The 26,673-nt window shown below is 32.7% G+C and overlaps 1 protein-coding gene and 1 long non-coding RNA gene across 5 annotated transcripts in view; both read right to left on the bottom strand.

Moving 5' to 3' along the window:
* The window catches only part of LOC130446659 (protein TANC2), a 146,006-nt gene that overhangs the window by 58,198 nt on the left and 61,135 nt on the right, over positions 1-26,673 (bottom strand). The window lies entirely within an intron of this gene.
* Positions 13,414-14,267, bottom strand: LOC130446660 (uncharacterized). Its single transcript, XR_008910174.1, has 2 exons — positions 13,896-14,267; positions 13,414-13,579 (listed from the first exon to the last, which is right to left on the bottom strand). It is a non-coding gene; the product is annotated as an uncharacterized LOC130446660 (long non-coding RNA).

Raw genomic sequence — 26,673 nt, 5'->3', positions numbered from 1 at the left:
AAGAAGTTTTTTATCTTCTACACTAAAGATAATATTAATTGCTTAAAAGCAGTTGAATAATTAATATATAATTTGAAATAAGTGGATAAATGTTTTGGATCAAGAAAAGTGGGGTCTTGCTTATTAATATTAATCATTAAATTTATTATGACTATTAATACGAGCTCTTAAGCAAATGATAAACAAAGCGGACCATTAGAAACTAATTCGTTATTTAAAACAAGAGAAAAGTTCACTGATCTACAAATCAAAACAAATATAATGGATCTAATAAATATTCAGAAAAATATTTATAAAAAACTCAATCCACTTTCTCCTCGTTTTATAGGTTGCTTCTATTTGCTTATTATCTGAAGAGTTTTTAAATGCTAACGAAATTTCAGGTAGCAAGAAAGTTGAACTTTATGTGAATCTTTTCTAAAAAATTCGACATGGTTTTTTATTGAATATATTTAAATATTTTTAGAATTGTGTTACGAATGTGAAATTTTATTTTAAAAAAAGTAGTTAAAGCTTTGAAAACTCAACCAATAAGTAATAATGATATGTTAAATATTAAATGGTAATATCAGTAGTAATTCTAACTGAACTTTAGTCAATCCTATACTTCAAAGTATAATTTGACAGCTGTCTTACTATTAGTTTCTGAGTTATATAGTATTTTGAGTGAAGTAATTTTTGTTAGTTTGACAAAATGGATGAAAACGAATTTCGTGTGTTAATAAAGCATTACATTTTGGAAAAGAATACAATTAAAACTAATGCTTGGCTAGATAAACATAAATAGAACTCTGCTCTAGGAACATCAACCTTTGAGAAGTGGTTTGCTAGGCTGGGGGGAGACGAAAACTGACCACGATGCATGTGGTGGATGCCTAAAAGAGGCTTTCACCAACCAAAACACAAAATACTTTTGGATAACCGTGAGGATATCAATGGAACATGTTGGACAGTGAGAGAATATTTGTTCTATTCGGAGTCGCTTTAGGTTGAGTCTACAATCAACATAAAACAACAACGAATATGATATACTCAGTAAAGGCTCCGTTATCTTGGAGCACGACATCATCCGATTTAAAAAAGTTGAATCGCATTAGAATTCGACATCATCAGATCATTTTGAGATGTCGCCTATTCATATTTGTATACATGTATATGAGGTCTCAATGTTTTTTCATGTATTGAGTTTCTCCAGTTTTAGGCTGTTACATTTTTAACTTCCGTATCTATCATGTATTCTCTCACCGAATTAGGAACTATGGTAGGATGCATTATCAATCAGAATACAGCTACTCGGTGGTATATTCGGCTAATTTATTTTGAAAACCACCGCGGTTTTATCCAGGTGATAATCCAGGCTAGAAACCTAAATATTCTTGGCTGCTTATTTACAATAGTAATGGTGTGCTCTGAGGTAACGCTGAGGCACATACTATTTGCGATCGAATTCAAACAAATAGACATTTTGCGATAGAGTGCAACACCATGAAAAGAGCTAGCGCCGCTTGGTAAACCTAACCTAACCTAACTTTGTTAAGATGAAAAATATTGAGTAAAGGTTGGATTTGCTGAAAACGGTTGGATTTTGCCCTAGTGTCGCATTCTATCGCACTTTTCACTTTTGATCTGACGCACTTTCTGTTTCGATGGTGTTGAATTCTATCGCAAAATGTGTTCCAGCATTTTGGAACACACAGAGAATTATCGTAAATAACGCTACATTAACGGCGTCGCAAAATGATTTAGTGTCATCGCATTCTATCACAAAACGATCGCAATTAAAAATTTAAAAATCGATGTAGTCCAATCACTGCGATACCATCGTAGTGGTTTTCAAAATAAATTAATGCCGAATAGCTGTATTGTGATGGTTAATGCATCCTACCATAGTTTCTAATTTGGTGAAAGTTGTCAAGCACCTATAGTCCACAAAACAGTCAAAAGCATGCAATAATTTTTTCAAAAATTAATGTTAAAAATTCAATTTCAGAAATCCACAGTTAATTTTCTTCTATTTGAAAGTTCAAAGATCAATGTTGCATTTAGAACATTACATCATTTGAAATGATAAGTTTAGCAACGAAAATTTTTTGTGATACTTCAACAATTTAATATTGATTTATCAGAAAAATTTAAAAGTAGGGTTTAAAGATCAAACAATAACTTGACATAAATAACAAAAATACCAAAAAACTCAGTGGAATGAAAAAATATTTTATTTCAAAATACACGGTGATTGATTAGTGAGATAAAATTCAGTGTCTCCTTTGTCCTTTGAGATATCAATTTGAAATTATAAGGGTTTGTAGCTGTTAATAGTCTTCACATTTTGAAATTATTTACAATCTTACTGGGTGTTCCAGAATACTATGACATATCAAAGTTACATTTTTTTAAATAAAGTTTAATATTTTATTCTATATTTGGAATTAACTTGTCATTGCAATTACAATAGAGTTGTGATGTGTTCTATGGGGTATTTGAAAAGTTATAACTAATTTTTAATAAAAATCTTAAAAATTTCAATACCCTGTACAATGTAAGAGAAATTCAAAAATAAAGATCTGCTGCAGCCAAAACATTCGAATAGTAATAAAAATTTTGGAAAATGATTTATTTCGTTATCTTCATTGAATCTGATACAGGGTAAATCGAAAGACTAATACATTATTTTCTCTGTTTTTTTCGAATGAATCAACCTGTATTTTATGTAAGCATCGAAAAGTACTACCAACATATTTCTATTTTTATCAACAATTTCCTATAACTAAAATGATTAATTCTTGGGATATTTTGAGGTTTGTGTGACATGTGAAAAAAAAAAAAGCCGTGAGCAGCAGAGCTCCATCACGAAAGTCGAATTTTTCGTCGAATGAAGAATTTAACTAATACACAAACAAATCTTTCCATAAAATGAATTTCTTGGAAATGATATCAATTCTCAATCTTATTTCTTTATATGGAAAATTTGCTATTCTTCAATAACTTTTCATTTCACAAGTTAACTCTCTCTCTCGAATGAAAATTCATAATTTCAATAGACCCAGTGGTCTCAAACCCTCTTGTTCAGTTTCAATTGACAACAAAGAAAAAATTGTCATAATGACAAGAAATTTCGAAAAAGGGAAGTAAAAAAAATCACGCTAGCAACGATCATACTCGTATTATTCATTAAATAGGAGGCGGTCCAGTTCAACAATTACAACGATTAAAATGATTTCGGGCGTTTTGTGCTAGAAGAACTGACGAAGAAAACTTTGAACTTGAGAAAGACAATTCTTCAACATCACCCCTACTTGCATGCGAAGTTCGAACCCTCTAGTTAAACTTTTTCTGGCCAAAAAATAAGAAAATATAACAAAAATGACCATAAAATGGAGAGGGGTGGAGATGGAAAGTTTCGACCTTAGACAGGAAATCATCTCGCAACTAATTGAACCTATATGTGAAATTTCATTTTTCAGTCGCTTTTCGTTTGACCTGCAGAGGTGAGCAAAGGTCAAAAACCACTTTTTTTGCACTGCGACCTCTCGAAATATTCATTTGTTTTTAACCCAACTCTAATAACATCAATCCGCCGCCAAAAAAGCCATGTATGCTAATTTTGAACCAAATCGGACCCATAGCAATTGCTCGAGAGACGAAAATAAGAAGAAATAGTCTAATTTTTCCTTGAAAAATTCGACTAAAAATTGGGACTTCGTATACATTAATTCATATATAACTAGTTACGATTCCGTAAAAAACTATAAGGAAAATACCAGGTCCCAAATTTACGATTTTTGAGTCTTATCGATTTTTATCGATTTATATAGGTTTCGGTAGTAAAGGCACTCTTTTAGATTGTCTTCAGAAATATATTTTATTTTTTATAGTTAACTAGCTAACCCGACATACGTTGTCCTGTCTTAACCATGAATATTGAATTCGAATTGGTTTTGGAATCGATCGATAAAGCTGTTTAAAAGTTATTCCAAAAAAACCACATATAAATAATTTTTTTTCGTATTTTTTTTACATTTCTCAAGATCTACCGGTCCGAATCGGTCCAAATTGTATTCAAAATCTAATATCGTCAAGCCCTTTGTTTATAAACAAATCTGGAGTGAACATAGGTCATAGGATCCATATGTCGCGGACTTTTGAGGTATGTTGCTGGGAAAATAGTTATTTTACCTACATTTTGCGCATTTCCATCAGCATCGCTGGCATCTGGTAGATAAATATATTCTTCAGAATAGGTTTGCCTGGTTCAATCTGATAAATATCAATCGCTTAGTGTCACGTATATCCACAGCATATTGGTGTAAGAGATGCCGACATTTTAAGATGTGATTGTCCTCATTTCTCAACCAAAACCATCAGTCTGTATGAATAATAGTTCATTGAACTAACTTTTTTGTCAGTTTCGGAACCTGTAAGTGGATTTATCCTCTTCACATTGCCAAAGTAAGACAGGACACGCTGCAACTACGTTTTCTAAATTTTCACCTACGACGACAATAGCAAATTCATCAATTAAAACGTCTCGCGTGCTTTTGTGCTGGCATTTTATCTGCTTTAATGATAATTTCGTAATTATCAGAATAATGCAACCAATTGCATAACGGTGATCGTCTTGCTGCATCGCCCATAAAATAAATTTGCAAGAATTTGTAGTCACTATTCGGCGTTGGTAAGAAGAAACCTGTTAAATGATATATTTGACTCTGAATTTTGAAAGTTGGCAGAAAAATCTTTTGTTGCACCAAATGACGTCATTTTAAACAATTATTATATGGCTGAAAATGTTTGAAATCTGGCTTATTTCCAGTAACCAATGAGTGTAATAGTTTTGGAGGCGGTACCAATAGCGTTAATTTGATTTGACCGCTAGCGGTTCATGAGCTTCATTTTTAAACTTAAATGTCTTATAATATTGGTATAAAATGGTCATTGGTTCAACGATTTGCTGTGAACTGTATTTGATTTCTACGTTATAATTGAATGCAGCTCGATAGAGGTTGAACGCAACTTTTCTAAGTTGTTGATTTCAATTCCGTTCAACTTCATTCGGACCTTCGTTTGTTCGTCTAATTGCTGGCATTTTCAAAAACGAAAATTCAACTGTAAATTATAGAAAATCATTGTATTCTTCTTTATAACTGATTTATCGCTTGATATGTTTCAAATTTATCAAAACTTCATATTAAATTGAACTTTTAACTCTCTGATAATATTTGCAGCAAGCATTTTGGCAATTCTATGTCAAACGTCATAATGTTACATTGAAAAGTTTATATTGTCCAAAGCACTAAGGTTAGATTAGTATTCATAGATTTTCTAATTTTTCTCGCCATGTTTTAGATTTTTTCTTTCATAAGAACCTTCTCCTGATAATTACCAACACAACAACAAAATTTTTGTATATATATATAGGTTTTCAAAAATACTGTACTTCACTGATCCCTAATCCCACTTTTCCAGCAAACGGCCTTACCTTCTTTGAATCACCTTGTACATTTTGTTATAAGAAGTGCATTATAAAATGAACTGCAATTACGCATAAAAGCAGTTTGTGTTTTTATCTCGGTTACATAGAATGTCGCCATGTTAGAAAAGTATCTGAAATTGATGTACTTTTCCGTACAGAAGACATTCCAGAAACTAATTTCGAATGACAAGGTATCTTTTTCAGAAGAAGTTGAAATGAGAGTAGAACTAGTTTACTCAATCCATTAGTACATAGTACAATAAATCATACCCGTATAATTACTAGGGAAAATATGGTGAACCTTTTTATTTACTTACAAGAAGCTTCCGTTCCACAAAGAAGAATTCATCGCGTTACTTTAGTCCAGTCATCTTAGGTAGATTTAGGCAAGAATTTCGGAAAATCGAGATATCCAGCTAGTCGTTTAAACTTGTTCATTTGACATCCTAAAGCTCCTCTCAAAACTCGCATATGATTCGATGTGAGTAACTTTAAAAATCGGGAGTCAAAAGTAAAAAAAAAATCGATTTTTTGCACATTTTTTATAAATAACTCGTTTCCTATGGGTTTTAAGCTATTTGTATTTATTATCAATATTGTAGAGTATCAAATTCTCTACAATTTTTGTTTCAAAAATTTTTTCATACAGTGAATCGTTTCTGAGATAGACGGCAGACCGCGCGGTTAGAACCCCGTTTGAAATCAACTGGTAGTCCCGATCAAAATAATCTCTTATAAGTTTAAAAATTATTGCTAAATATATGTAAAGAAATAGTATTTATTTAGTTTTCATACCGTTTACTTTATTTATCTGTAGGTTATGAGAAAGAAAGAGTTGAGGATATAAGCAATTAATGTCGTTTCTTTGTTTTTTAGGTGAGATTTAGTTATGTAATATAAAACAGTTTATTAATATCACTTATGTAATGCATTTGTCATAAAAATAAAATCTTTGTATTTTTTAGAGCAGCACATGCGTTTATTTCAATTAATTTAAAAATGGTCTTCTAAATATAATTAAGAATAATTTTTATTTCTTAACCACAATTACATTATATTTGAATATTTTTGCTTAATTATTTATTTCAAAATATAAATTTATTTAATAGCACTTACCTACCGTGTAGAAAGAAAATTTTTAATCATATTACAATTCAAATCTTATAGTAATTATTCTTAAATATATAAAAAATAATAGGAAAGAAATAGAAATGTAATTAATGTTTATTAAAAAATCTCATTCGATACATTTGTGATTGTTAAAAAAAAAAAAAAATAAAAATAATTATAAGGACAATAAGTTCTATTTTCATTTTCTTCCTCGTCGTCGTATTCCCGCTGAACTGAACAGTTTTCTTCTTCAAATGCTGCTGCAAGTTCGTCCAAATTATTATTATTTTGACCGGGATTACGGTACAGTTGATTTGAAATGGAATTCTAACCGTGCCCTCTATCTCAGAAACGATTCACCACGTGAACATTTTTTTTAATAAAAGTTGTCGAAAATTTAATGCTCTACGATATTGATAATAAATTTAAATAGCGTAAAACGAGTTATTTGCATAAAATATGCAAGAAATAGATTTTTATGACTTTTGACACCCGATTTTTAAAGTTGCTCACAACGAATTAAATGTGAGTTTTGAGAGGAGTTTTAGGATATCAAATGAACAAGTTTAATCGACTTTATAGCTGGGTATCTCGAATTTCTTAAGTGAACTACGTTAACTGACTGGACTATTTGTGAAGAGTACACAATTAAAAAATTCCCGCTGCCAAGCTTCCACTAATAAGAATCTATTTAAAATTCTTAAAGGGAAATAAAACAGTAATAATAGTATTTATTTGAATACTTCTTGAGAATATTTTTAATCTCAAGCTACTTTGATTACATGACGCTTATTAAAAAAAATGGGATTGCAGTCATCACGATAATCGTAGGCAACACTGGTTATAGTATCCATTACCTTTTAAGGCTGGCGCCGGTCTAGATATGGAATCTATTGCTATAATATTATTGGTTAGATAAGATTTTGTTTTTAATTTCAATACGTTATCTTTAGAGAATTCTACAATGTTCTTGTTTATATAATTTTACCCCTCTATGATAACTTATTTATCGCAGCAGCCTGCTGGGTTCAGTAGCTTCTTTGCGTCCGGGAAACTATATGCTACTGTGATTAAATTGTTTAGTAAGTTCCACAATTTAGGATTATTAACTATTCCTCGTAAATATTATGAAAGTCTGGTGTTTAGGGACACTATTTTTTTTTTTTTTGGTTGTTTGTGAGATCCACATCAAAATATGGATATGGTCTATCTATTACTGATGCAGAAATTGCGGCTGAAGTTGAAAAATTAATGAATGGTAGCGATGATGATGATAATTCAATAAATGATTCTGAGAATAGTAATGATTTAGAAGATAATAAATATATAAAAGAAATATAATTCATTTTATTCCAGTGCTGAAGGGTGCAGCTGAGAATCTGATGCATCCTAAAGAATTTTTTTCTCATTTTATAAATGATGTCATAGTTGAAAAAATAATTGAATTTACGAATAAAGAAATTTCGCGTTAAGCAGCCAAATACAAAAGAAAAGATTCAACGACTTCAGAAACATCTAATGAAAAAATTCTGGCTCTTTTGATTGATTAATTTTTACAGCTACTAAGAAAAACAATCATATGAATGCCCAGCAGTTATTTGACTGCAATATTTCAGGATGTTTGTACCGGACAAAAATAAGTAGCTCTCGTTTTCGGTTTCTCTTAAATTGTTTACGGTTTGACAACAAACTTACTCGTACAGAAAGATTACAAAACGATCCATTTGCGCCAGTTAGAAAAATTTGGGATATTTTGATATCTAATTGCAAAACTTCATACACACCAACATCCTACATTACAATTGATGAAGAATTGTTAGGTTTCCATAGTAGATGTGCATTCAGAATGCACCTAACAATCCGTCTAAGTATGAACTGGAAGCTTGTAATGACTTGTGATTTCTCAAAAAAATATATTTAGGAAAGATAACTGATCACCTTTAGCTAATTACTTTGTGAAACATTTAACACTGTTAAAAACAAAAGGCAGATACCTCCGGAAATATTGAACGCAAAAAATCGAAAACCTGGTACATCAATCTTTTGTTTTGACAAAAGTAAAACGCTTGTCTATGCCGAAGAGGAATGAATTGGTGCTGCTACTGTTCACTACGCATGAAGGTGCAGTGTTAAATCCAACAACAAATAAACCAGAGATTATAACGCTACCAAATAGGGTGTTGACACATTTGACCAATTATGTTCAAATATGAACTGCAATAGGAAGACTAGACGCTGGCCTGCGGACACAGCGAAAATAAATAACAGAATTTGCAGAAACTAACAAAATACCTCAAGAAGAATGGGAAAGATGTCTGACAGAATCATTTAAAGGAAATGACAACCATAAACATACTAATATACCACAAATAATAGAAGAATTAAATATCGGTCAGTAAGAAGTACAAAAAGCCCTTGAAGCTCTGAAAAATAGGAAGGGCAGGACGGTATACCAAACGAGCTACTAGGATACGGAGGAGCAGCTTAAGCCTGGACCTATACTGGACCCATCGTAAAATTCTATATGAGTTTCCGCTAAAGCGACTGCACCAAAATAATGTTGTGGCAGTTCCTGATCCAGCAAATATGTTTTTAGCAAGATAGAGCATCGCCCGATCACCTGGCACAATACCTGAACCAAATTTTGCCAAATCGCTGGATAGGAAGTCGCGGAACGATTTAATGGCCTGCACTATCCTCTGATCTGACACCGTTAGACTTATTTTTGTGAAAATATGTTAAAAGTATAGTGTACAAACTGAATCCTGCTTGTGATTCGATCATTCACGTTTGAGATGTCAAGTTGTCTAGAAGACAGTTCTATACCAGATTAGCACGTTGCCAAGTCGTTCGCGGCGAACATTTTGAACATCATTAACAAGTATATTGGTTTCTTACATTATTAAGAAATAATTAGTATCACTTATTAGGTTTTATTAGGTGAATTTGTAAATAAAATAATTTTTTTAATGTTATTTTTTGTTATAAATCTATAAACAATGAATCTTTAAACGATTGGAGATAGGTATAGGAGAATGTTCATGAATTATGTATGTCTAAAATTTTCTAAAAAATCTATATAAAGGGGATTGCAATGAAAAATAAGGAAGTTGCTATTGGCCCCTGTCACATGATACATCCAGTTTATTTTATTTTTTTGATAGTAATGCCTGTTTAAATATACAAATCGACTGGTCAGAGCGATTTTGCCAACATGTCCTCATTTATTTATTAATTAATTCCATTTGTCTGTTCCACATTGTATAATACAAATATTGAGACACGGCTCCTTTGTAATAATCAGACGGTTTTTTATCTTTGGTAACACTTTGATTTCTTACAAGGGCTACTAAGAATAGAAAGTAGTAATTTTTTTACTTTTGTCGTGGGAATGGATATTTTTAGTGGTTCTTTAAAAAACGCCCCGGTATATCAGCAGTTCTTTAAATGATTTTGACAGTCGTTCAAGTATGAATAGGACAACAACTTTTTATACAAGCTAAACGGCTAGATAAATTGATTGTTTATAAAACATGGATTTTTAGTCTCTAAAATTGCGGTTTTTCGTTATAGTAAAATAAATATTTTTTTTGATAGAAAATTCAATAAGGTAAAAAATATTTATTGCTTCATGGCCATCTTCACACAAAAACTCATATAATCCACACACTGTCATGTTCGTGACATACTGAAATAACTACGGATCAACAAAAATATCGAGAACCTTCAAGTGCTAATCATGAAGAGAGGAAGTAGTATATATTAAATCGAAAAGAAAAGAAGTTAGAGGATGTGTCAGAAATATTTCATGTAGGTGCTTAGCTTCGTCCCACTTATGTTAATTAAATAAAAAAATCCACTTTTTTATTGTGTGGGCGTATGAATAGTCACTAAATATTGACGATTCATTAAACACAATTAATTTATATACAATATGTCTACGAATACGTGAAACGACACTTCTAAAAGATAAAAAACTACTTTTGTTAGAAAAAACTATTTATTTCTGTTTGCTAGAATTTGCTCTTAAAGTAGTTTTGCCCAGGATATTCTCGTTTGCGAGAGTCTCGTCTCGTCTCGTCTCGCTTTCGAGTCGAGACTTAAAACGGTACTTTAAATTTTTCTTACATGTTATTGAAACATATTTTTTAAAGCCTCATAGAAACGTTATTACGAAATGTATATCTAGTATACTAGTACTACTAGTATACTAGAATGATTGCTTCTGACAAAAAAATTTGGTGATTTGATTTTAATAGTTATTCTAAAATTGCAAGTCAGCACAATAATTTTGGTTATCGCAATAAGTTACGATAATCATTTTTAAAAATAGGATCATAAATTTTATGAATTTAACAAAATATAACAAACCATTTAGGCAAAGACATTTTTACGAAAAAGACGACGTCGTAACGCCCTTTGTTTACCTTAAACATCGAAATTATTCCTTCAGAAAATAGACTGTCCAGAATTTCTAGATCTTCTATGAATACACTGGGGAATCCAGAGCAATCGCACTTGACATATCGAAGGCTTTCGACAGGATTTGGAGTGACAACATTATTAATAAATTAAGATCGTGCGTTTTATCGTCCTCACTTATCGACTGGCTAGTAGCTTTCTGAAAGACCGATCCAACCAGGTAGCTACCGATGGACACACTTCAGAAAGGTTCGAAGTGAACGCTAGGTTCCCCAGAGATGCATCTTGTTATCTACTTTCTTTTTCCTGTAGACCAAAGATTTAATCGACAAAATAACAAGCACAATATAAATAAACAATAAACTCGGTTACTATCCTATCTTACAAACATTCTTACTGAAGAAAGCACTGAATTTAATCCTATCTGGACATAAAATATCACAATCATCGCAAATTATCTTGTTGGATGTTGAGGTTGGGATATCTCCTGGCATAGCTTCGTGACCAATTCAGCCAAGGCAGTTTCACACAAACTTGGTGTCCTTTATAAGACCTCGCAACAGATTCTAATCCTCTACAAGGCCAAATTTCGTGTATCTTTAGAATATTGCTCGCATATCTTGAGCTCTGCTACCAAGCATACCCTGAAGATACTCGACTCAATACAGTTCGACTTATAATTGATCAGAAACTTGAGCAGCTTAGAGCATAGAAGAAAGATCATCGAGCTGTCTAGCATAATCCCGCCTAAAGCAGTTTTGTAAGATCTACTCGACAGGGAGACGTGGTTCATGAACACCGAGTTCGCCTGCAGAACTTCAATTTATAGGGTCTCCTGTTTTTTGGAGAAGTGGGAGCCTGTGAAATCAATATATACGGGCATCTTCACACGGCAGGTACCCCTCGAATCACTGGATGAAAAGGTTTACTTGTTTTGTATATAAACAAACATACTCCTCGGGTTGCCAGGTTGTTCCATACTTTTATCTACTTTCCAGTTACTAAAATCAGAGTTTCACTAGTTATGCTTAGTTTTTTCGTATTAAATAGGAATTTACGCGAACACATAACAAAGCACGAATTGTTGACTATTAGTCTTATATAATCAAAAATAGCAGCCACGAAAGAAAATATATATACATAACTATCATATAAAACTATAAAAGTTGTATCTAATATGTTTATACGTATTTGACTTGACCATAAATTGTTCTTTAATGTGTAATTATATACCCAGTGATCTAGAAGATGTCGTTCATTTTCCACCCTGTATTCCCGATTAGTTTTTATTTACATTAATCACCGGAGTCTGCATAAAACCATCTACCAGGTTAGAGCGACGCACTTCGGTGCTCGCCATGGCGGAAACTCACGAATTGCAGTTTGAATTAGTTGATCACCCTTCGCATTCACTAGATCTGGCCCCCAGTGACTTTTTCCTAATTCGTAACCTGAAAATTCCACTTACAGGAAAGATTTGTTCATCATACGAGGACATTATCGCATATTTAAACGTCTATTTTGAAACTGAATAGAAACCATACCTCAAAAAAGAGACTCATAGAATTGAACGAGATCTTTTTACCTAATATGTGATGTCTTTCAATTCCCTTTTGTATCTTCTAATTCAACTTAGCACAAAGAGATAAAAATAAATGTATTTTTTTTATCGGCAACGATCGTTTTTGTGGTTGTTTTCATCAACACTGCAAAATTTATGTCCGCGTTACGGTACGATTATTTTTAAATTATTTCATTTCCTGTCGTTACCTCCTGTAACTTTTGTACTTTTTCCCACACGCTGACAACATCTGCGGGCCATAATATAATGGTACTAGTTTATAGAATGTCATTAACTCGCACATAGACGAGCGGTAATTTTAGTAGTTTACAAACAACACCAAATTAAAAGAAAGAAATACTTTTAATTCGACTTTTCAAATGCCAGACGAATTTTCAACACGCAGAGGAAATGATACTTGTAATTTCAATACGAAATGATACAATAAAAGTAAAAGTACGACCAATCAACATTTAATTACATTTTTTGAATAATATTTTTTTTTCTACAGTCGTAAAGTTGACAAATGGCAAGGATTGTTACTTTACGTCTTATAGCAAAAAAAAGGAATCAATAAATGAACATCAAGTGATTAGATAATACTATACTATACAGGGTGTTCCGCAAAAAAACTTATACAGAGCAGAGGTGTATAAGGAAGGGGGTAAGTTACCTCTATACGAAGTTGCATCTCTAAGGAGTTGAACGCCCTAAGATTTCTTTGGTACCCTTTAACTTAAAAATACCAAATTTGCTACACCATATGATACTATTAAAGGGGTCATCCCATGTGACAGCCTGCTTTTTAGGGATTTGTTAGGATCATTTTTTCTACGACCAGTAAATAGATAGAGCTTTAAGTTTATTATCATTTCTTAACATATATTTCGACAGTATAAATTTAAATTTTAAGCTAAAAATAATGTGTGGGACTTGAGTTACAACGTTCTGAACATCCCCGCCTCGAAAAAATGAGCTCGCACTTCCTCCACGATTCCGGCTAATTGGCTTATCTGAAACAAAAAAAAACGGCGTTTTAACCTGTAAACCTAAATGCACGAAATGGACTATTATCAAATGAAGATTCAAAAAATTGGACTTTTGGTAGACATTTGCAATAAAATTTGCCAATTTTGCGTTTTTTGCCATGAAAAAAATCGTAATTTTGGAAATTTTCGATTGATAATAGTTCATTTCATGCTTTTATATAAGTTAAGTGTGTCCTAAAAATTTCAAGTCATTCGGTCAGGAAGGTTTGAAAAACACAGTTTTGAGAAAAACGCGTTTAAAGTTTCAAGTCCATTTAAAACTATGAAAATCTCAACTTACCCTCATACGGCGATGCCTGGTCCATAGAGTACCCGTTCCTCTTGAAATTTCTGTATAAGCCTGTAGAAACTTGTCTAAACTTGTATAAATGTATATATGTATAAAAGGGGGGCCAGATATAAAGTCGACGGTACATAATAGGCCCCGACCCCAACTGCTAACTCAGCGCTCCGAACAGCTCTTTCTTCTACCTGCTGTATCTTTAAAACGACTTCGAATTTTCAAAAATCAATTCACTACTGTATCCTAGACATGTTAAGAAAGCAATTTAAGCAAAAAAATCGATTTTGTGGGCCCATCACATGGGATGACCCCCTATAAGTATTGGTAGAAGGCGATAGAGCTATTCTGGGTTATTTGGGTTGATATAACCTAAAAATTTCACAGATTTTTATCTGTTAGTTGATTACGAAATTTTTTTTTCATATCATGGATAATTCAATTCTAAAACTCTTCATAAGTCTTTATTGGTTTATCAAAAAAATGTCAAAAACCATAAAGAACAGCATTCACAGTAAACTCTTAAACGCATATTTTAAAGATGATTTTAATCATGGAAGAAAGAAGTTTGTTCTACAAGTTTCTAATCCAAGAAATGAACGATATTAGAAATTTGAATTAAGTCACAGAAATTCTTCAATTTAATCAGTCATTTGAGAAACACCTCATGTCCATTTTTGGCCAAAATGAGTTAGATAGATTAAAATTTTGGTGAAGAACATTTAAACTGATATGAAGTTCTACAATTTGTTGAACTCAATACACGAAACTTTTGACTGGTAAAAAACCACCAATTGGTTTACCAAATCGGTGCCTACCCGGAAAAATGAGTATCTATAAAAATAAAATTAATTTAAACGATCGACATTCACTTTTCATTTAGGTTATTTAAACAACTCGCGTCATCTTATCTCCTAATTTGTTTTAATCTGTTCCTCATAATTGATTTTGTCGTCCTTGAACCGATACAGCGAATGATTTAATGGGTAATTCACTATCTTATCAATAGAAATAGATCATTTTGAATAGAAAATTGATTTACGTTGCGTAAATATTTAGACGTAACATCAGATGTGAAATTCTCGAAATGGAAATCAACCTTTCAGAGGGTGGTTTGACGGACATTCCCAAACAGTCATTACTATTATGACATTGGAGCTCAGAGTTATAAGCTGCTCTCCAAATTGATTTACACACACATGCATATGCTGAACGTAAGAGGTCCAAAATAGAGAAGGAGAGCTTTGTTGTCGGTGATCACATGTGGCATGTGACGAAAAGTAGCATCGGTTTATCGATTGAACACTCTAAGAATTGACAGCGTATTCCGCAGTATTGGAGGACACATTATGCGTTATATCAGGAATGCTGTCCATTAGAGTGTGGAAGGAAGAAGATCCCTCTATTGGCAGAGAATATTGACCACACTGACCCCGACAGAGCTCAGGAGAAACGAGATGAGAAATAGCTTTGATCGATGATAAATCTTATGGGACACCTCAACCAAGGGAAGATCATCTTACCACCAACTTATCCCGCGGTTAGATATTTGGCTTAACCGGATCCATAGAGAGGTTAATTCCTTATCCAAATGATCTCCGGACATGGATGTTTTAGGGAATACGTTTACAGGTGGGAACATGAAGATTCCCCGGAGTGTCCAACCGGTGCAGAAGTTAATTAAAGTGGACAGCCGAAAGAGCTCCGTGCTGAAGAGAAAAAAAGAGGAGTATTGAAATAGCGATAATGATAATTGCTAGATCTCTCTCTGAGTGGTTGTGCCTTATGGCGGTTCCGCAGGGGAAACATGGGCCAGAGATAGAGGAGGTTTTTAGTCGGTATGGGAAAGCCTTTCGAGTCCGACATACCAGGTGTCGAACAGCTACTCCTAACGATACGTAGACCGTACCATTTTAATGGCATTTCCATCCATCCAACACGGTGTTTCCATCCCATTTGCTTCTACAATTTACCCTCGAGGTGAATCCCAGATTTGTTGACATTCTGAGAGAAGTCTTGCAATGTTGATCGACGTATGAACGAGAATGCTCCATTGAAAATTGTTAGAGGTAGTGTATTGACAACGATGACATGGATTAACACTATTACAGAAGTCAACATTTCTCTCTTCATTAGTTTTGAGTTGGTCTCCCCGAACGGAAAGTTTCGCAATTTAAACTTGTCGAGAGAAACAATATTAAGCATGTTTACGTGGCGGTAGAGCACAACGTCTTCATGTTAGCAATATGGAGTGTGTAGAGCAAGAGTTACGCAGCATAATGATAACTGATCCTACTTTTACCTGCAAATCTAGGTTCATAACGGTTTCGATTGATTTGAAGGAAAACAACTATCCGGAATTGCTCGTTGCCCAGCCAATTACGGTTATTGAACTGTAGCGCTTTATCAGGGAAAACACGCTGAATGAACCTCTCTTTTGAGTCTGCGATGTGTGATAAATCTGTTCCAGGTGTCCTCTGCGACTATCATTTCCAATGTCTAACAACTGCTTCGCAAACACATTTGGAGTTTCATCTTGTTGCAAAAATACTCTCATGTCAGCAGTAAAGTGTCACTATCACAAAGGATCATCAAGTGAATAAAGTTCTCGCGCGCGAAGTGATAAACTGCACTCTCATACATAGAAGGATGCACTCTTCGTCTGAGGTATCGTTCAGTAATTTAACTCGTGACAAAACTTTATATTATATAATATATATTATTCAGTAGTCTGCATAGAGTTGGTTGTCAAATGTCATATATTATAGTTGCTTTTAGAAATTTAATTTGTAACAAAACTTAAAATTTATCAATCTACATATAGTTGGGTGTCAAATGTTAAGATTATATGCAGAAATTTAATTTGTGACAAAACATTAAATTCCGAGCATTTTCATATTTATTCACTTTTAAACCTTTTCTGAATTTTTACAAATAATTCAAAACCAAAAAAAGCCAAATCGGTCCAGCTGTTCTCGATTTTTAGCGAGACTAATGAACAGATAATCGATTAATTGATATGGCATCTAGTTTTCTCTACAAACGAACATTGTTTATTTTTTTATTTGACCTTAATGTTTTCGAAAAAAATCATTGACATACTACTTTTCTATTGAAATAATTACCTTCCACTACATTTTAAAAAATTATAGTTTTCAACATAATGAATACATTTTATAAAATAGAAGAAAGTTCTTTCCAAATAATAAATTTAATAGCGCGCTTGAGGCAACTTAAACATAGATCTCAGATGTTTTATTTTAATACTAACGAAACATTTTGAAAGCATTAATGAACATTAACTTTCAACAACAAGAATCGAGGAACTATACGGAGAAATGAGAGAAAAATACAAGAAAAAAACATAAAACACACAATCAAACGCAAAAAAAAACAAAAGAGCCAGAAACTAAGAAAATACAAGAAACCAAAAAGTAAAAAAAAAGAATTTCTTCCAAGATCCTAGGTTTTCCTAGTCAACCCATCGACACGGTAACTCATAGCATTTCATAAGCAAGTGCCGAGTTATTCATCGGGGACAGCTTTAAAGAAGGCGAAGGACTAGATCCGATTAGATCTTTTTGCCACATAAGGTTGGAAAGGGTTTACCGGAGGCAGCGAAAAAACACACACGTATTAAGACGTTTAGACCAAGAGCACAAGAGTGTGTAGCTAACAAGTTAACTCTTGTCTTGCCGAAGTGACACCATCATCGGTGTCTGTACTGTAACACTTTTGAAGCCATTTCTGAACTTCTGCAGTATTTTTTTTCAAGAATCAATGATAAATTAACACAAGAAATTGTTTTGAAAATAACAAAAGTAACTTCACTTAAGTGCCTGTCACTTTTTTCTGACTAATCAAAACATCATGAAATTTGACAAAGTCAGATATTTCTCCGTTAAAACTTCGTACCTTCGCGTCAACTGTTATCTCGGCAATAAATAGCTCAACCATCTGCAAGCAATCTTGCTAAAAAGAGAGTAACGACTCGATATTGTGGACCAGAACTTTACTGTGGCCTCATGACAAGTCACATCAACAACGAACTGAAGAGATAATGAATATATTGCATAATTGCAGTATGACCATGCGGGTATACTAAAGGACAAGGATCTGGAAGAGGTTCTAACCTTCATTATCAGTTATTTCCCATACTGATTAAATCTTCCAATTTCTTAATATAGATGGGTCCAAGACACAATTGGAAGATGGATTGAAACAACGGGCTGAGAACGGAGGAGAATTTGATGTTCGGCCCTTCAGCCACAATCTTTCAAGCAAAAATGTATGTACCTCCAGCGTGGTATAAGACTATATAGAGCTGTTTTAGCAGCTATCGATGACAAGCTTGTCAATGACCTTCAACACTCCGGTGTCTAGGGAAACGAAAAGTGATGTCACTAGCATGCGACAAACTAAAACCTTCTTCAGAGGACCAAGTTAACAGTGGATGTATAATCATTTGTACTCTAATATATGAATTGCCATGACAAAATTATTGAGTTGCTGATTGCCCGTCTCAATAGGTATCAAATTCCAATTTAATATTATCTGCAATGGAATTTAATTACTAAATATGCTAATATGTAATATGAATAATTATTAATAATCAAGGAAAGAAAGTGATTATTTTATAAATAGATTTAAACTAAATTGTAAATGTTTCTAGTTGTTATTATTAAATATATTATTTATATTACTTGAAGTGGGTAGAAGTAAAAATTGAAACCGTTTAACGCGAAATTAACTTTGATAATAGTCAATTACATAAACTTTTAAATTAAAACGTTTCGAGAATTCTAATTACAAGCAATAAACTGCTTAAGAATCAATAACTCGTAAGTAACAATTCTATTGTTCTTTTTTACACCAATCGCTCGTTTACAGTGTTGTATTTGTAATAATATATTTCTTCTCACGATGCCATTACGACCGTGATTAATTGATGACATCGACGAAATCACTAGACCTATTAACGTCAAGCACAACCAGATATTGAGGAGTATTATAACCTTTAGAAAATATACAGAATGAACTGGAAATTATAGGAAAGGCGATTTTTTGATGTTTGTAACATTCAAATACAATTTTATCATATAAAAGTATGATGATTAACTGGAAAATCTTGAACTTTCCAACCACGTTTGCATAATGTACGATGGCGGTTTTTTTTCAATCTCCGATAGACTATAAATAATCGATAAGTTCATATAAAACAATAATTTTATAACCAAGAGATTGGTACACTTTTCGAAATAATCACCGAAAAGATTGAGACATTCGTCATATCTGTCATTCAAGTAGAGTACAAAACATAACCTGAAACTCCGTAGACAAAGCAGAAATTATTAATCTGCGGTTTTCTTTAATCATTCTCTCGTTGATCCAGGTCATCTGAAAAGCCTGACTTCCATACTTCGTCCCCTTCATCATGCACATCATTACGGCCGTCTTTAAACTTTAAACGCCCAACACCATCACTCATGAAGTTCTCCTCATATACACTACGACACATAATCGCGTTCAGCTTGTAGAAAACGAATCACACTTGGTGGATGCATCAATAATGGTGGACATGTTTACGTGGCTGTAGCACAACGCCGACTGACACTTGTATGGCAATAATGGTGTATGTAGTGTGAGAGTATCGCATTCGCCTACAAGGCATGCCCGCTTACTTCTGCCCGCGTAGCGTCTTCTCTGGGCGATCGAAAGTCGAAAAAAAAAAACGCCCCACGTAGATTCTGTGGAACGAATTCATAATCAACCGCATTACTGTAATCGAAGAAAACGATGAGCATCACTTTGCTTTTCGTGTTTTTTCCGGGCTTGGTTCATTTTTAGAAGACTATGTGCCAATATTGGTTTTTCGACGTCGTATTCATAAACCCACTTCTCGGCACCAATAATGATGCGTTTGATGAATGTAGGATCCTCAGCTAAGTGCTTAATCTCAAATATGTCTTTGCAAAAGACTCAGATCTTTCTACGCTGTTGGTATGCCCGCTTTCTTCTGCCCGCGTAGCGTCTGCACGGAGCGATCGAAAGTCGAAAAAAAAAACGCCCCACGTAGATTCTGTGGAACGAATTGAAAAAAAAACGGCCCTCGTATATATATTACCATGAGCAAATGATTGAAGAAATTTTTCAGGCTTCCCCGACTTTGCTCATTTTAATATTAATAAATTAACTTTAATTAAGTGACTATAAAGAAGCAATCGCGGGTGCGTATTTTATCCACTGATCGCGCAGTTTAAAATCTGCATAATTTCATAACTTAGGGTTGAAAACATAATTGGAAGTGGTCACAATGTTGTATTGGTTAGCGTTTTAAGCTACTATAATGTGTATCTCGTTTTTTACAATTTTTATACTCTTAAAATTCTTATAAATTAATTACGGTTCTTTTTAACAGATAATATTTAAAAGGTTTACCGCATCTCATTTTAAAGCTTAAACTTTAACGTTCAAAATGAGCTACTTTAAATTTTTCTACTCATGTAGGAGCCAAGTAATAACCGATAAATTGAGAAAAGCGTAAAATTTGCAATAATTTGCATTATATTGACGATAAAATTTTATATATTGATTTTTTGCAAAAACCTGTAGGGACCTTTTTAAGATTGATTGCATTTTTGGTATTTGGTTGAAAATAATTAAAAACCTGCGTATTTTGAAATTTCCACAAAAAGCATTTTGAGTTACGGATGGTTAGATTAGGTTAGATTGGGTTAGGTTAGGTTAAGTTAGGAGACTTTGACTTGACGAGAAAGTTTAACTGTTTGTTACATTATTGTTAACTAGTTGATAATTTTTCTTCTTTTATTTACGGTAATAAACATTTCAAGCTAAATAAAGTGATTCAAGATACAGACTTTATACCTGGAAATGTGCGCTCGAACCACTGTGAGCTCGATACACGCAATCAAGGATTTGTTAGGTCTACGAGGTAACTCTCATGCTAAAACTCTCATATTGACCCATAAAAAGTTTCACTTCAAAAATGTAACAGACCTTGAACATTCACCATATTCCCCTGATTTGGCTATACGGGATTTCTTGTTATTCTTCAACTTAAAGAAACATTTACAAAATCTACGTTTCACGACATGAAATAGATGAAGCAATTCATCAATTTCAAACGATCAGAGTATTTTAAGTTGTGGTAACTTAGGTTTAAAAAAGTGCATTGAACATAAATAACATCCTAAAAAGACTGGTAGTTGTCAAAATGTATAGCGTAACCCTCGTATCCACAATGGATTATATCATCAGTTTTATTTGTAGATGTCTCGTTTGATATTTTTTCCTTGAAACTTATTTACGATAACATAAGATCTATTTATACAACGTATATATATATACAAACAATGCGGTATGTATTTCGTTAAATTCTCATCATGATAGTAATTTTATGGTTCTTGCTTTTGCAAAAAAATAAAAAAATACATATTTAGTTACAAATAAAACAACGGATACACGTATTGTTTAATGTATAAACAGTTCGATCCGGTTTTTTATATAAATATGAAAGTTAATTAGACAGCTGCTCAAACAACGGTTTGCAGTTCATTGGAAATACATACACGGTCTGTGGTTTAAAATAAAATTGATAGTTCAAATAGTATTTTTTCATGTTAGTGATATTACTTTTTTTAATGTCAACACTATTACTATTAAGGCTATTTTTATAAAATGTGGATCAATTTCGGGAAAATCAAAAGTTAAGTTATATAAATAAATTATAAATCGTATTAATCTTAGAAACTTTGATTTTTAAGATTTTAATTTGTAGAGAATTTTTTATGCGGCCGAAAGTTTAAATGTTATTTTACGAAAACTGTTTTACCTCTGCAAATCCCCAAGGATTGTAGGCCCGCAAAAAAATTTCCTCTAACAGATTTTCCGAAAAATGGATGAATAAAAAGTTACAGAAACTCGAAATACGCTGTTTTCAATCTTCCTCGTTTTTCGTTAATAACTGTTATTTTCTATATTACGAAAAAAAGTCAAGAGAAAAAATTTGTAGAGTATCGAATTTTTTATGCGGCCGAAAGTCTAAATGTTATTTTACGAAATTGTTTTATCTCTGGGCGGATTTTCTCTGAAGATTGCAGGGCCACAAACTTTCTAAGCCCACAATCTAGGTTTTAAGCGTCCCATACTACAAAAAAAACGATTTTCAATGCTTTTTTTCTTAATATATTACGTACTGAATGGTACTTTTACCTTTAATTCGCTGTAAAATAAACGTTATTGAGAAAATTATGGATGAAATGTGTTCGTCTTGAAACGCGAAAAAATTTCCGATTTTTCCGAAAAGTGGATGATTTAAAAGTTACAGCAACTCGAAAAACGCTGTTTCTCAATTTTTATCGTTTTTGTTAATAACTTTGTTATTTGCTATTTCACGAAAATAAGTCAAGAGAGCAAATTTGTAGAGAATCGAATTTTTTATGTGGCCGAAAGTTTCAGTGTTATTTTGTAAAAACTGTTTTACCTCTGGGCAGTTTTCCCCAATGATTGCAGGCCCATAAACTTTTCAAGCCCACAATCTCGGTTTTAAGCGTTCCATATCATCCCCTGTGCATCAAAAAATAAAAAGGGATATTTTTTCTAAATTTGATTTGTGTGACTTTGACCTTGAATATATTAAACACTTAACTTTTAAGACAACATTGGTTGTTAACAAAACAAAAGGTTCATTCCGTTAATTATCGATAATGGTTTATATGATTATTTACTTTTATACAAAGTTAAAATCCATTCAATACTTTGTTTTGGTTTATTTATAGATGTATAACTGAAGTTAATTGCCTTTGATAACTCTTGCTTCTAAGAATTTATGTAATTAATCTACTTTTATTGCTTATTGAAACACTTGCATAACTTTTATAGTATATATATTAAATCACGTCCTATCTCTTTTAAAGATGGAATTTTATTTATATGGTAATCTAATGATTAATAATAGTGAAGAAGTAATGAAGTTCATGTTTTTCTCTTAGATGTATTCACTACTTACCATCTATATGAGAAATTTATGAAAAATAAGAAATGAATTCATAAATATACGTATAAATAATTATATAAGTCACTGTTTGACTATTGCAAAATCGTGACTGACATAAAACAGTGTAAATAATAGAACTGTAAACTCATAAAATATTTTTTTTTCCTCATTCCGTAATAAATACACAGGTTAATATATGTTATGTAACGAGTAATCAATTCCCCTCATAGAATAAATACTTCATTAATTCTTAATGTGTTGCTTGATTACACTATTCAACAAAAGAAAATATTTCTTATAATTGCAAATAACGAATCAAAAAACTGAGTAAGCACAAATACTTATTCATTTTAATATACAGCTAACAATAGACATTTTTAACACATATTAGCTTTAATTACATATACGAGGTTTGTTTCTTAACTGAGTATGAAAGAATAAAATTACGAATTTGAATTGTATATCAAGCTATAAGAGATATATTTTGAGATGCCATTAACTAAAGGAATTAGAGCTGGTAAGCACATTCTTCATGTAGTAAGCACTTTTTTTTGTATTATTTTTTTGTTTTGTCGTGCAAACAGAACTAAATATATTACAACACTCAATAAGTCTTGCGACTGACACACAGATGGCGCTGCCATTGTCAAATCCATATGACGTTTATGGAGTACCAGCTTTCAAAAGACTATGTGTCAAATTTCATTACATTTCGATTAGTGAAAAAAAAGAGACAGTCATTTAAGTGATGCTACTTTTGTTATTTTCAAAAAATTTCCGTGTGTTGATTTAATATTACTTCTTGATGAAAAAAAATACTGTAAAAGCTCAGAAATGGCTTCAAAAGTATTATCCGTCGAAAAGAACCTTTCTTTATTGGTTTGCTGAATTTAAACGTGGTCGTACAGACACCGATGATAGTTAACTTTCTGGTCGTCCAATTGATGTGGTTACTCCAGAAAACATTATAAAGTTCACAAATTGGTTATATCTAATGGTAAAGTGGAATTGCGTCAGATAACTAAGGCCGTGAAGATATCAGAAGGTAGTGTGATCAAAATTATGCATGAACATTTTACCAAGAGAAGGCTTTTTTCAAAGTGTGTGCCACGTTTAATCACAGTCAAAAACAACAACATGCTGGAATTCAGACCCATGTTAGTACGTAATTAATCAGATGTTTTAAGTCGATATGTGACAATGGATGACAAATGGATTCATTACCTCACTCCAGAATAAAAATGATCATCATCTGAGTGGATTGCAGCCGGTGAAACACGTCCAAAGGCGCAACAGTCAGCTAGGGAGGTTATGGCTTCAGTATTTGGAATACTGTTCTTCGACCATCTCCAAATGGGAGAGACAATCAAAAGCAATACTACATAGAATTGTTGGATCGCTTGATTGCAAAAATCAAGGAAAAACGGTCTTATATGTCGAAGAAAAAACCACTGTTGCACCAAGACAATGCACCGACTCACAATTCGATGACAACGATAGTTAAATTGAACGAATTACACTTCGAATTGCTTCCCCATCTACCGTATAGTCTAGATCTGAGCTAAAGTGACTACTGGCTATTCGCTGATCTAAAAACATGCTCGCTGGTAAGAAATTCAGCTCAAATGAAGAAGCACTTGCTAAAACTGGAGCCTATTTTAAGACTAAAGAGAAACCCTTCTAAAATACAAAATGAAGTGATTGTATTGCTTTTGAAGGAGATTACACAAAATCGATTTTTGGAAAACAATGTGTTTTTCTTAGTTAGTCACACGACTTATTAAGTGATAAGTTATACATTTCAGATCTATAAGGCTGAACTAAATATATTTTAGTCCATATGCAACTAAGCTTTCAGACAATTAATAAAAAATAGAACACTTGTGTTTGCTTTGTGCTCAAATAACGGAAATAATCTAGACATAAGTTGCAACTGTTGCATTCACGTTTGAAAATTAAGTTTATTAAACATTAGTCAATACTTTTTGAGGTTGCAAGTCTTAGCTGAATGTTATAAGGAAAAACTTACAGCTTCAGGTAGAGATGACCTACGACGATTGGTTCGATAATAATCAAATGTGTATAAATTAATGATAAAATTTTTTAAAAAACTTGGAACGTTATTTAAACACACAAATCTTGTTTCATGACTAAAAATAGTTTATGTTGATCTTTATTCTAATCGAAATAGAGGTACAAAACATAAAGAATCAGATTTATCGAAAAATTGGGGACCAGAATTTGATTAGGGTAGTAAAGACTAGAACAATATTAACGGAATTTAACTACACCCCATTGAATACAAAGTGAAGTTATTGATCTATTTTTAAAGTTGTACTACAATTTACTACACAGCAATTTTACTATACAAAGAAGACAAAAAAAATCTAGTGGAATTCGTCTTTTAATCAAACATGAAAATATCAATTCCATGTTGATATATTTATGTTATATGGCAATAAAACTTATGTAAGACTGGATTTAAACAGCAAATAAGATAAGGAATAAATCAGTATAAATTCAAGTTTGGCATCACATAGCTGCGAACATAACTCATTTAGATCTGTGATGTGTGAATTTATGTGAGCTTGGAGGTATATTCAATTTACACAAAGATGAAGACGTGAAACATCTAACGTATATTGAATTCATTGTTTGGCGCAGATTCCTTGGATTACTGATAGTTGACGGCTTAAAAATAAATTGAACCCGTTCAAATTCTCGGAATGAATCATTATCGTTTGAAGTTGAATGAACTGGGAATGGTTGAATATATGAATTAGACACCTTATTTAGTCGGTTTTGTTTGGAAAATGATACCAATTACTACGAATAGATTAAATTCCAAGGTTAGACCTTATTTGGTGACATAATATTTATAAATAATTGCGCAGATTATTTTGCACACAAAGGATATATACTATAATTTTTTCGAGCCTCTTTTAGGAACAGAAAAAATTAAATAGTGAATCATGGTGTTGACATGAATTATATATGTGATCTGATCTAATTGATATAATTTATCAAAGTTTTAACAGTCAAGTGGAATTAATTCGTTAATAAATAAAAGAGGGCGTGTTGGTAAAAATGTTTGGACACGTCAATTTGTATTTTTAAATGCACATCTTTTGAAAAAAATATTATATAGTAACCAATACATTGTATACTATTTATTTTTTTATTTTTAGGAAAATTCTAGACATAATTCATGTATAATATCCTATACCACACACAAACACACGCGCGCGTTAGACATCCCACAGGGCCTCACCGTATTTTGCGTCTTCTAGGTTCTATGGAAGATTCCTGGAGGTCTTCTCTTCTTATTATTGGTTACTAACCTCAACTTATAGATTATAGATCCAATTGTCTTCTCGATGTCCCGTATTTTCTGTTTTGCTTGTAATACTTGATGAGATTTAATTCCTTGTTAAGGTGAATTACCAGCTCTAAAGTAGCTTTTCTACCCTGGCGTCCGTTATGTTCAATATTTGTTGCTGTCCTGTTTCCGTATAATTCTTCGCTTTAACGTGTTCGCTGGAAGTGAGGCTTTCGTCTTATGTCACGCCTGGTTGTTTGGCTTTGTTTGTCCACTGTATTTCTTCGTCGTTAATTTTTGTGATCTGGCCGTGGTTCGTGGAGATGGCTTTGCTCTTCTCGCTTCTATTTTACATGTTTTACACTATTCGTCTATCCCGTTTGAGGTGTTTTGGACAATTTTTCACTTTCACGCACTTTACTATTTCAGTATCGTCCACATAT

This window comes from Diorhabda sublineata, chromosome 7 (genome assembly GCF_026230105.1).
Source record: "Diorhabda sublineata isolate icDioSubl1.1 chromosome 7, icDioSubl1.1, whole genome shotgun sequence".
In the NCBI taxonomy this organism is placed as follows: Eukaryota; Metazoa; Arthropoda; class Insecta; order Coleoptera; family Chrysomelidae; genus Diorhabda; species Diorhabda sublineata.
Note: the sequence above shows the minus strand (reverse complement) of the source record. Positions and strands in the feature narration are given on the sequence as shown.